Genomic DNA, 13,619 nt, shown 5'->3' with positions numbered 1-13,619 from the left:
TTAGGGGCAGAACAGCACTCGGAGATTCAATTTATCAGCCCAGCCTATTTAAATTATAATTGCATCACAGGCGTTGATGGATTTGAATAAAGCACAAAGGTTTTTAGATGTTTTAAATGAGCAGAGGCCAGACTCCAAGCTGTGATTTGCTCTTTTGAAGCCAGTGACAGCAGTGATGTCTGTCCAGGACTGCTGTGTGACAGGAGCACACAAGTCGTAAGTCAGGCTGCAAAGGGTCTGAGACAAAATGTGCCAGAGTGTGGAGAAGCTTAGACATGGCAAGAAAAGTTACTTGGTGACAAGGTAATGCATACAAATTGGCCTGAAAATAGTGTGAAGCAAACTACTTTGGCACAGTCATGTTGGTGGAATAACCCAGAATTTGACCCCACACCATAGCGACTCCGCATGACTCTGCATAATGTCATTACTCTGAAAATTCTGGAAGCTCCAACATTTCTCTCAATGGTTTACAGTGATTTATTTGGCCTGTAGGCTTTATTCGACAAGGCAGCTCAGAGTTTAAGGGGGTGAAGAGAAGTGAGAGACATCCAGCAAATTGTCAAGGCTGCCATTTGAACCCACAACGCTGGGGACAGAACAGTGTTTGTGCTGCAGCCTTAACCATTAGACTTAGCTGCACTGTTTACAGTGATTTTCAACTTGACATGACTTGGATGAAGTATCACACACTAATTGGCATAGATCCTATGTTATAAAGGTTTATCCATGGTCATCCACTTCTGCTTAAAATGACCAGATAAACAGCAGGTGTGGTATGTTTATTTAACATAAGGACGAGCTATGACACTTTTGCTTGAGTGATTCACTCCACGTCTGTTTGGCCCTATCAGCTGAAGTTGAATCTATCTGATGTGCCTCTCTATCCAATAGGCTTGATTATTCTGTCAATCACTTTACAGCTCTATTTAAATATTTATTGTTTCTTAAAGTTGACTGAAAGAGTGCAGTGCACTGGTTTTATATTTGTTCAAAGTGTTGTTGTTTATTACATTTGTAAGACTCCACTATTGTTTTATGTGCACAAAAGCACATTTTGTTGTGCAACCACTCATGTCTGAATCTTTAGCCACTTCATTGGCCACATTTTCATTATCAGCGCAATACTATTTAAATTATTTTTTATTTGTAGAAGTGATTGAAAGAGTGCACTGTTGGTGTATAAAAAGTATATTGTGTGAACGTTTAGTTAAGCAGAAGTACATGTGCTGATCTGTTTGTCAATGTTGAAATATGAGTTGGGCATCTCGGGTGTAGATTTGCATTGGGGCAAAACCATCAAATAAATAAATTGTTAGGCCCCGTGAGTAGCATTAATACTCACTGAAACGGTGAGGACCTTGACTGTGCAGGATAATAGTTACCAACAATGACAATATTTCTTTCTTTTTTCCCCAGAACATTTAACCATAGCACAATGAAAGTTGCACTTGAAAATCGAGTTTGTTCAAATCCATTGTTATTTTGTGAATGATATTTAAAACTACCTAACATTGGATTACGATACTTTTAGGCATTGATTTTACCCAGATAAAAGAAAAAAAAGTTTTGACATTGAGAAGGAAAAAATGATTTGTATTAATCTAATTTAATGTTGCAGCTGACACTACCCTTTAATGGAGAAATTCTTTCCTCCACAATCAAACCACAATTTCATTTTGAAGTGCCCATCATTTGTCTCTTAAAACTACAGAGGCTTTGTACTCGTCTCGTCTGCTCTGAGCTGAACTTGGCACTTCCTGGAAACATTTCTTGATGGCAATTAGCTCAGTGGCTGTGTGATTGCGGCGGAAAGCTTCTGGAAACAGTTGAAATAATGTGTCTCTGTGAGTATGGTTGTGCATTCAAATGTGTGACCTGCTGAGATAATTTGGGCTTGATAAGTGTGAGAGAAACTGTCTAATCACACACCCCTCCTGCTGTCATACTGCCATTAAGTTATATATTAAACACATTCATGAATCACAAAGCTGCCAGATTCAAAGGATTCTGACTGGTTGTGGAAAATAATTGTTCTTGTATTGTTTTTTTGCTAAGGAAATGTGTTGCTTTTCACTTCAATAAGCACAGCACACCTGGTCGGTTTTAGCAGTTTGATTTATTCTGCCACGTATATACACTAGCCTGGGTACTTTTCCGCTTTATTCTGAAAACTATGACACATGGTGACAGCCATCCAATAAAGTATCACACAGTAATATATGTCCATGAGAGTCCATTCAAAATTAGCTTATGATTGTTTGTAAATCTTTGTTGGTCTGTCTGCGCGCTGGCACTTGTTTTGACAGCCGTTGGATTGTATTACGCTTTACAAGTCTGTGTTGACACGATTCTCTACACACGACATTATTCATTTGCTCCACACTAAGTGGTGAGAAGCTACTATTGTAGCCACAGCTGCCCTGAGTTGACCAACAGTTGACCATTGTGATGCAATGTCACTTTTAAAAGTAAATCATAAAGTTACCTTGTTGTTACCACAATCAATATTTCTGAAACTCAACAGAGAGTTACTGAACATATTTATTTATCAGGCCCATTAGCCAAAAATGCTGTACCTACTGCTATAAAATGTAATATTTACCAAAATCGGTACATCCGGCTAAGCGGCGAAAAATGCTAACGGCGCAGCAGCTACGCTAACCCCGGAAGTAGTGACTTTAGTAAATATTACTTTTTTAGCAGTAGGTGCGGCATTTTTGGCTTATGAGTCTGAGAAATAAGAAGGTTCAGTAACTCTCCGTTGAGTTTCAGAAATATTGATGGTTGTTTTTAAGAGTTATGTTTTTTTTCTCGCATATTTGCCGGTCTGCTAGTACCCGGAAGCGGAAGTTGTGACGTCACACTCAACAAAGGTATAGGACTTAAAGGAACAGGCCACCGTTTTTCCATACTGAGATATGTTCTTACTTGAGCTTAGACGAGTTGATACGTACCTGTCTGGTCTTTGTGCGTGCCCTCAGTCATGCAAAGCGACCAAAGATGTTGTTAGCATTTGGCCTCTCCCAGTATATTCCTATAGCTCAAAACGGGGTAAAGTTAGAAGCGACCAAGCTCTTCCACGGGCACACACAAAGACGAGACCGGTACGTATCAACTCGTCTAAGCTCAGGTAAGAACATTTCTCTGTACGGAAAAACGGTTCCTTTAACTAGTATGAAGGAAACACTTTAAAGTAGTCCCACCAACTTCAACAATCAACGTTTGTTTGTAGCCGGCTGAAGGCATAATTTTACAAGCTGTGCCGCAGATAGTAAATGAACGAAAGCCAGATAAGGAGCTTGAGTTGTATTTGCGATAGACATCAACATAATTATGACTAAAGCAATAATGAATTGCTGTTAGTTTCCTGAAATGAACAAAATGGTTACCAGACAGTCGATACACAAAGAAAAGAGTACACTCAGTTGATTATAATCGAGGCATTTTGAACAGTATATGAGTATGCAGACTTGACTGATGTTTAGTTGTTTGTTGGGAATCATTACCATATTACTCACCTACATGTTGTGTTTTTACTGCCGATGTGTGACTCTCACGTTTAACAGACGTGACATTATGTACTTTTAACTCACATATGCACCAGCAATGCTTTCCTAATTAGCACAGCTGTTTTCACCTTGTCACAGCTGAAGCCAAGTGAAAAAAAGGTGTAGGCACTGATAATTATTGGCACTACCATTTACAATTATCATATTAAAATCCTCTCCGCTGCACGCATAAATGCATAAACAATCAAAACCTGTTCTTCTGCGAAACAAAGCAATTCTGTACACTTAATGTGCTGTAAATTTCGTTCGTACAGACACAAAGCTGGAAATCATCCGCAGCCTTTGGTCTCCGTTTGCCACAAAAGAGTGAACAGGAGGGGGCTCAGCACACAGCCTTGGGAAGAACCCGAGTTCAGTGTGATGGTTCTGGAGGAGTTGCTGCCGACATGTACTGCTTGCGGTCTCCCCAACTGGCCTATCTGAGACCGCTCTAATTTCAACTGTATTAAAAGTTGGTTCAGACACATTTACATACACAATCTACACCATCAGCCACGAAACAACGATCCCAAGGTGCTGCGGTTGGATTCACACTGACCTAAAAGCGCCCCCTTAGGTCGACCTAAGTGCCAGTGCCAGTGTGTAAACAATCCAAAACAAACCAGAGATAGAGCCAGCAACGGCAGAAATGTTTTTGTCGGCCACTGTGCAATTAGAGCGTTGGTCACTACTTATAAGTTCCTTCAAAACGAGTCGCATAGATGCAGACGTAACAGGTGATTATTACACTGGAGAGTAGCCCCCAGGTAACTACTACGCTCTGCTTGTCTCCCTACTGTTGCCTAGTTTGCTGATTGGTTTCATTGACAATCTGTGCATGTTAGGCCTACCCTTTAAACAGGCTCCAACTGCTGCATGTCCAGACTACCTCTCTGTGTAGAAGAGACTGAGGGTAGTCTGGAAAAGCCAGGCTATCGTTAGACAGGAAAACTTAGGGTTAAGAGTGGAGAAAGACATTCAGCAAGTTGTTGGAGCAGGGTTTCTGAGGTAGGAGCAAAGGTCAATATACATTTATTTACACTACCGTCAAAAGTTTGGTGTCACCCAGGCCAGTTCTTTAGCTTCTCTAATCAGCACAACAGTTTTCAGCAGTGCTAGCATAATTGCACAAAGGTTTTCTAATCATCAATTACCCTCTAACACGATTAGCTAACACAATACACCAATAGAACACTGGAGCGATGGTTAACTGTATGTATGGAAACCAAACATACTGACTATGGATTGACGAACGAAAGACCTTGAAGGGTATTTTGTCTGTGTAGTTAATTTTGTTGTACTTTAAATTAGATTTGTTACAACATAAGGCCCTTTTGTAATTTCACAGGAAGTCTATTGTTAAAATTATGATTTTGATGTGGCTGGATGATTGTTGTAGTTAGATCATAAACATTGTGCATTTTTGCATAAAAACAGTCTCCTAATGTTTTTAATTTAGACATAAGCTTCACTGTCTCCTCCACACCCCTGCTATTGTGCTTCCAGAGCAAGCAGGGCCACAGCTGTCCCACACGCTTTGTTGGGAGGATTTGTGAACAAAGCTCACCGAGAGAGGGGCCAAAATGCACCTCTTAAGTGAGTGGGGCTCAGTCAGGCGGGACGGCTGGAAATGTCTTCTCTGTGGATGTCTCAGGGAACACAACGAGAAAGGAGAAAACAAATGGACTTGGACTGGTTTATTTTCTCAAGGTCCTATGCTGACCTGTCACTGAATGTCCAGTGCATGGGGTTGTTCCTGCAGTCAGCCTGAGACAATGGGGAAGGATGGCCAGTAGTTCAGACGCTGCAAAACCAGCCATGCCTTGATGTAGCATGAGTGGTAGTTCTTAAACTTGTATTTCGGGAAGAGTCCCACAACACCACCTGTAGAAAAGAGGCAGAATCGTGACTGAGAACCTGCACAAAACTACAGGAGTCACCTCACCGTCTACATGGCTGATCAAAAATCGACAATTAGGTTGGCACAAGTTTGTTTCAGTGCATACGGATGCCCGGAACATGTTACTACATCAACTAAGAAAGTGGATTTGTACAATTGTTAGTGGCAAGAGTGAAGCTACGGACAAAACATTCTGAGGACACGGAACTACCTCATTAAAAATCACATCTAGAGTTGTGTTTTGAGCCAATGTTTGACTAATCTTTTGCATTGACTATTCTTAGTGTTGTGACGACACTTTGAACAATGGTCTTCCTCTTTACCTCAAGCTCGTCCTGCAGCCCCACATTACTACACAGTGCTTTTCTTTGTTTGTAAAGTGCTTGTAGGACCAGAAATAATAGCTAAGACAGTCTTCATATTTACCAGAAGTTTGTAGCTAATATTTGTACCTTAAAATAGCTTATAGTGTCTGTGATTTTTGCTACAGCTAGCAAATGGCGTATGTCTCGGCACTAGACTTTTACATTGCAGTGTAGGTCAGGGTGCTCAATCCCCTGTGACCTGGTGACTAACTGGTCGATAGGAGTCGGTGTGCACTGACGTTTGTGGCTTCGCAGGCGGCCATGACTCACTGTGCCCAGCCTAGTTCTCTTCTGTGGATTTTCCAAACCATACCATCAAGGCGAATAAAAGAGATAAGTCCAATGGAACCGAAATAGCCACTCAATAATTAATGCAACAATAATGGCACACATGCACACGTTTATCTAATCAGAGCGCAGTGGGGATGTGTACATAATAAGAGTATTATCTGCCTGCTGTGTGGCTGCCAGTGTGATTGGCCCATTTGGCTGTGAGCTAACTGAGGAGTTTGGCTGGCAGCTATCGAACCGCAAAATCTCAGCAACCGGGCAGAGCATCCTGGCAAGAGAGGACCCGGTTTCTCCTGACGCAACACAACATCAGCACTTTGTCACTGTACAAGCACAACACACGGTAAGAGGGTTTGGGAGGGCAAAAAGCAGTGGCGTGCTGGGTAATTTGGAGAGTCAGTATGTTTCCCGGTGGGCGGCAGTACATTTGGGCCGTCAGAATTTTTAATCTATTAATAATGGGCTCTCACAGTTGTGCTATTACAGGCCTAAAGGCTTTAAGTGGGCAGCAGGAACCTGGGCTGCTTGTTTAAGACACAAACAAGTTATGTAATGTGTAATAATAAATGCATGCATAAAAAGTGCACAAATTGTATCTTTTTCATTTGCATAACATAAAGATGACGTGAGTGGAGCTGTGTCAGGCCCAAATAATGTGTGTAGACTAGAGGAAGCCTATGTGTAAAGTAAAAATGTTGGAACTGATCCTACAACCTTTAATTATCAAAGCATATGCCCTACAAGGTGAGCTGATTCTCCAGAGCTAATTGGGCAGGTTTAAATGATATAATAGGACGGGGAAAAATTCTAATTTAAAAAGTAAAATTAAATGGACACTGATCACAGTGCTCTCTAGGATGGTTCAGGATCAATTGTTTGGAACGTTTTCTCCGCTGATGGACCCTCTCACCCGAAAACCTGCCAAACAACCACTGTGATAGAAAGTAAAGGTACCATGCTGACCACACATAGAGCCGCTGGGTCAATACGAGGTCAAATACACACAAATATCATCTTTTTTTTTTCGGATAAAAAAGTCGCATAATGCACGCCACGATCTACGCTCACTTATCGACTCTACCAAAACACGTTTCTGTTTCCACCAAACGCATACACGCATGTGTTGTGGAGGAGCACGCTTTACAGATCTTCATTAAAAAATTTGTAAGCCGGGATGAGAACAAAATGTGTACAAAGGCTGTCTTCTGGTGAGGGTTATGGAATCATTCAGAGGTACCAAGGAAAATAAAACAGAAATGCAACAGCTAAAACATGAACTATGAAAGTAAGCAACATGCAAATGTTATGTTAACACCAGCTAAAGCTGCGCTAATAGTGGTTAAATGTCAATATCGGCAAAATCCCCTTTTAGAACAGTGGTATGATGTTGAGAAATATTAAATCCGCATGACCTGCCTGTTTTAGTGAGGGCTATTCACGCTCCCGTTTGCCAATCAACAGCCAGCAATCTGTTCACGTCACGCCAGAGGTCGGTCCCAAAACTTATACCTGGTCAGTGCCAAACCGGTCTGACCAAACCTGTACTTGTAGTATTAGTACTACCAAATATTGTACTGGTAGAACTATATTTACTACATTCATGCAGTTAAAGGTGCATTATGTGACTTTTTATACGAAAAAAAAAAAAAAGGTGTGTGTATTTGACCTTGTAGTGAGTGGCTGTATGAGTGGTCAGCAAGGCGCCTTTACTATGGAAATGCTTGCCAAACTGGGTTGACCAGGCATTGGGCTGATTCCTGCTTGTGGAAAGAAGACAAAAGAGATGTGCCACTACATCTACAAAAGGCAGGTCTTGTGGTGTATCTCTAGTGGCAATGAAACTTGAGTTACATTGCCACTGTTTCTTGAGTCTATACGGCTCGATCAAACTGATGAAGTTTAAATTTATATAACAAAACTGGTCAAAGAATTTAGTGCCTCATGAGCCTTTTTTAGAACAAGGTTTCCTTCACATTATTATCAGCACCTAAAATCGGCAAGTGATCATGGGTAAAAAAGTCTGGACACTTTTCTGGCAGGCAAGTAGTGAACTTAAAAGATTGTATTATACCAGGACACTTAATATCACATCAAGTGCTATTTTGCCACCATTACCTCCTTTCAGAACAGGTGAATGCTCTATACTATTGCAAGGAAGATTCTTCAAATCCATGGCTGCCAGTTTAGCACAGTAATTGCAGCTCAGTGTCGTTCTGGTGAAAATTGGTCTGGGAGATGAAAAGTAAATCATTGGCAAAAGAAATTGATTTGTATCTGTGTGCCATTACACCGCTTCTGAAAGTCTCTACCTGGGTGTGATCAGCTCGCCTGCTCCTCTGTCTATTCTAATGTTCACAAAATGAGGCCGGCCCTATGCAAATTGAATGAAGACAATACACAGACATCATCTCCTGAAATTGAAAAAGTCATAACCCAACTTCTTCTGGCAAAATGACTTCCCTGAACTGCAATAATTCTTCACAGACGCTAATAGTGGCCTGTCATACAAATTTGAGAGTCAGTCATTGAAATCCAGTGTAAACCTAATTTATTTGTTCGAAAGTAATGTTCTGTTCCTTTACGATGCGCAATATCAGATAGAAATGAATACTATAATACAATAATGAAGCGCTGTTGTTGTTTACTTCCGCTATATTCGCCGGATGTTTTGATGAATGGTATAGGCAACAGCGTGCACCCAGGCCTCGAACGCTCTTTCAGAAATTATCGATCTGTTACAGCGCAAGGGAAGCAATGCCCTGTTTATGAACATTCTTTTCGCCTTTCCTAGAACTACCATTATTCGTTTAAAACATTGAATTGCCCACTACAGCCCCCCAGACGTGACGACAGCGTTGTGTGCTACCTCAAGGTTTGTGCAGGAAAAAAAAAAAAGGTGAAAAGTCAAGGAGGGGCAAGTGGGGTCTCTGGGTTGGCAGGAGCACAGATGGTACAAGCTATGAGGTCAAATCACTCGGTCAACAACAGGCTTGGCTAGGCACCAATACCAGCATCCGCTCTGAACTTTAAAACAGCAGAGGATAAAAAAAATAGAGATAGAAATAAAGGCCTGGGTGACAAGAAAAGTACTGCAACCGTTATCATGCAGCCTATTCAAGAACTACTCTGGGCCTGGAGTGGGGATCAGAGTCAGGGAGAGACACATACTGACACAAATAACAATCGTTACCTTTATTCAAAAATGGATGTAAATGGATGTGTTCGAGAACCCTAAATCCTCAAGAACAGGCTCTGCGTATAGGAAAGATAGTCATACATCCTGGTTCGCAACAGTCTGTGCTATTGACAACTGCTAACCCTGAATGCGCTCTGCTTTTAGAGCTCTTTTCTAAAAGTAAGTGTAGGCCAGTGCTCCTGATGTGGTGAGGTGATCGCCATGTTAAAAATATATTTTGGTTTTCTCCCTGGAGCTGCTGTAAGAACAAGAGAGAAGAATGACCTTTTGTGACTGGACCTTTCATCACTAAAAGGCTACTGCACGGCACCATCTGTGTGAGAGAGGCACGTACTCACACTTGCAAAATATGTTCTGTGTGCATTGTGTATCTTCTATATTTTGCAGAAACACCATCTGCTAAGGCCACTGAACCTGACGAGTTAGAAAGTATTATTTGACTATTTTTCAGCAATTGTATAGTGCATGGTAATCTGTGGGCAGCCAGGTTCAGAGAAGCCTGCCATTGCCAAACCGAGTGCAAGTAGGGACAAATAGGAGACTAAGAAACAACCAATTGTAAGAAAAGTTTGATTTTTCCACATGCTTTATTCATGCTTTTACTCATACATCATACCATTAGCCTTGATATTTAACTTAAAGGTCCTATATCATGCAAAATCGACTTTTTGGAGCTTTTAGCCATGTTGTTATGCTATTTCCTTATCAAAAACACCCCCAGAGTGGTTTGTGGCTTCATTCACGCAGCTCTCAGTAATCCTCCTGAATCCTGCTCTCTGAGCAGCTGCTCCTCCCTCTCCTGGTGAATGACTGAGTGTTCAGTTGTGTCGTAACAGCGGAACGGAAGTGCTCGACGTCTGTAATGTAATGTCTTAACTCTATGCTTACGGCCTGATTTTAATTTGTAAAACAGCGTTTTCATTATTTCTGTCGTAAGAGAGAAAAAAAAAAAGAAAAAAAAAAAAGAAGGATGTGCCTGAGGTGCTTCCAGGTCAGCTGTGGCCAAAACAAACACATCGCGTCTGAACAGATCAGTCATGTTTGCGCTGCAGCTGTGAAGATGGAGCTCGTTACCTACTCTGGACACACCTGTTCTTCATCCTACCTAACGATCATGTCACGGAGAAAAAGAAGCGCGTTTGGGAGGACGAGGAGTTTATTCAACCTTTTTCAAGAAGAGGCCACTCAGCTGTTTTTTTCTCCGGGATTCAGCGACTATCACCAAAATGGTGTTTTTCTGTGACTGTCACTGATGGATGTTTGGTGAACCTTCACCAGAACCAAAGTGGATTAACTTTTATAACCAACGCAAGTCCCATAATGTAAACAGCGATGGACCAGAGCAGTGAGTCAATCCAAACGCGGGTTAGCTTGTGTGTTAGCATATTAGCATGTGTGTTAGCCATTTATGAAGCTGTGTTGCAGATGTCAACTCCGTATAACTGCATCGTGAAGTGACTTCACTTATTGTTGTTTATTTATATTACGGTAAAGTTGTAAGAGAGGAGAGAGGGGGCGGAGTTAACTGAATCGAAGCGTTGTGTCTTCCGGGTTCGAAAAATACCTCCAGAAAACACTTATATTTATCACAAAAATGAGTGCTCCATAGTGGTAGAGGTACAATATATCATATAAATGCCTATACTTAACTTTGGAATGGCTAAAATAGCATGATATAGCTCCTTTAAAGGGGGGGTATTATGCAAAATCGACTTGTTCAAGCTTTACATCATGTTATTATGTCATTCCCTCATTAAAAACATGCCTGAAGTGTTGCCTTGGCACATTCACGTATTTTTGAGTAATCTGTAATAACTCTGATGGCAGCCATTTTAGGGATAGGTTTGCCTGAGTCCTCCTAGGAACGCCTCCACCTCCTGGAGACGCCTCCAAGCTTTCATCACCAGCCAAGTAACCAACCACTGCTCCTCAGCAGAACCCCCTCCCCACTGATGCCACAGACAGCGTGTGGAGGGGGCGTGTCGGAAAGGGTCAGAGGTTCTTAAAGAGACACGGGCCTATTTCAAGACATTCACAGTTATTTTAATTTACTGCATTTACAGACCAACAGAAGGTTTCGTCATCATTGTAGTGTGCTATAGACTGGTGCTATGTGATTGAAAAAAACATAATAAACCGCCATAGCCGCTTTGAACGACCTGTAATTCCCCCCCGCCCCCACGCATATTCTCTTTTACGTAGTGTGCTGTTACTGTCTTTTGCTTGTCTTTAGTGTTTTGCTTGTCTTTTGTGTGTGTCTCTGTGACGGCTGTGAAAACAAATTTCCCCTTGTGGGACAATAAAGGTCTATCTATCTATCTATCTATCTATCTATCTATCTATCTATCTATCTATCTATCTATCTATCTATCTATCTATCTATCTATCTTATCTATCTTATCTATCTTATCTATCTTATCTATCCTATCTATCCTATCTATCCTATCTATCCTATCTATCCTATCTATCCTATCTATCCTATCTATCCTATCTATCCTATCTATCCTATCTATCCATCTATCTATCTATCTATAATACCCCCTCTTTTAAGTAATGTATGTGTCCAGATAATATTCTTATGTTTGATGTTATTATAAATTGTAGATACAGTGGAACTGTACTGAAGTGAACTAGCTGGATAACTGAACTAGAAATCAGAGGAGCAAATTGTTTGATCTAAGATGCTCACCATGTAAATGCAAATATATTTTACACATCTATGTAAATAAGTCTGAGAAAACTTAAATTACATCAACCCTTCTTTAGCCTTCATTTGAACTTTACATAATTGACTTGATGACTGACTCAAAGGCTGAAAATTAAAAAGGTGGATAAGAGTGACCTCAGATCTCACTATGTAACACCATTTCCATAATCTTGTACCAAACACAAATTGATAGCGACACTGAGTGAGGACTGTGCATTAATACTGCTTTTAGTCAACAAGAAGTTATCCAGTTATTGTTGATTGACAGTCTTCGTAATTATTTTGTCACAAAACACAGGAGTCTCACGAAAGCAATTCCGAAGTGGTTTATTTGTGCTTTAAACCAAGTGGTCTTTGTAGAGCAAAACAGGCACATTTTATCAGCATGGATATTGAATTTTTGTAGACAGTGGTTAGACAGCGTTCCCTTGCTGCAGAATTCATCACAACATTGTGAAGTGCTCATTGATTAAGATTGAGGTGGAGGTCAGCGCTGCCTTTTAATTGTCACACTACAGATGTTTGGACCCTGTTTATGATGGATATCTCTGTAATAGTTGCACAATCTGCATGAAACAAAACCTGGCAATGTCGTTTTGGCCAATTGTTTTAGATGAAAAGACTTGAATCGATATTGCAAGTTTGTGGTTTTATAGAGGAAAACATTTGTGAATATATTGTTTTATTGTATTAGATGCAAACACAAGGGTCTACACATAAACATCTGTGTTGTGTCTAACCCCTGTGTCTGCATGTGTGCTGTGTGTCTAACCCCTGTGTCTGCATGTGTGTTGTGTCTAACCCCTGTGTCTGCATGTGTGTTGTGTCTAACCCCTGTGTCTGCATGTGTGTTGTGTCTAACCCCTGTGTCTGCATGTGTGCTGTGTCTAGCCCCTGTGTCTGCATGTGTGCTGTGTCTAACCCGTGTCTGCATGTGTGCTGTGTCTAACCCGTGTCTGCATGTGTGCTGTGCGTCTAACCCCTGTGTCTAACCCCTGTAAACAGGACCGGACACGTCCCGCCCCCAAAAGTACCTACCCTTTCCGTAAAAAACGTACATTTTAAATGTGTTTTCACTGTTTGTAAATTAGTTTCAAAACCACATGTAGTTGAATTTACTTACAGACATCGGAATAGATTTGAAAGGTTTGTACTTGTAATGTTAGCATACTTTTTCGTGTACTTGCGAATTATAGCCCTCCTGTAGCTACTGTTCGAGTGGAATTGTAAATAGGGAATCAAAAGCTGCCAAATAAGCCAGACTGTTTACACCGAAAAGAAAACATAAATAGAAACAAGCTGATCATTTTGGCTCTTGTGAGGCCTAAGGAGGAGTTAATGCTCTCTCAATTTGTGTGGAATTTGTGCACAAACACAAACAAATCCACCAGTCTGCTTTGATTGTTCCATCAGATACTTGTCAGCTCTGTGAGCAAATATGTCCGCCTTATTAGCAAATCAGAGAGCATGCGATACATACACGGCTTTTTACCAGTTTTATTATACATTTAATTGAATCTGTGGCAATATGGTGATTCCAGCAGTCTTGCCTCAAAGTAAGAAAGTCTCAGGTTCAATTCTCAGACCTCGTGGCATTCACTGTATTTGC

The sequence above is a fragment of the Gobius niger genome (genome assembly GCF_951799975.1).
Source record: "Gobius niger genome assembly, chromosome: 4".
In the NCBI taxonomy this organism is placed as follows: Eukaryota; Metazoa; Chordata; class Actinopteri; order Gobiiformes; family Gobiidae; genus Gobius; species Gobius niger.
Note: the sequence above shows the minus strand (reverse complement) of the source record.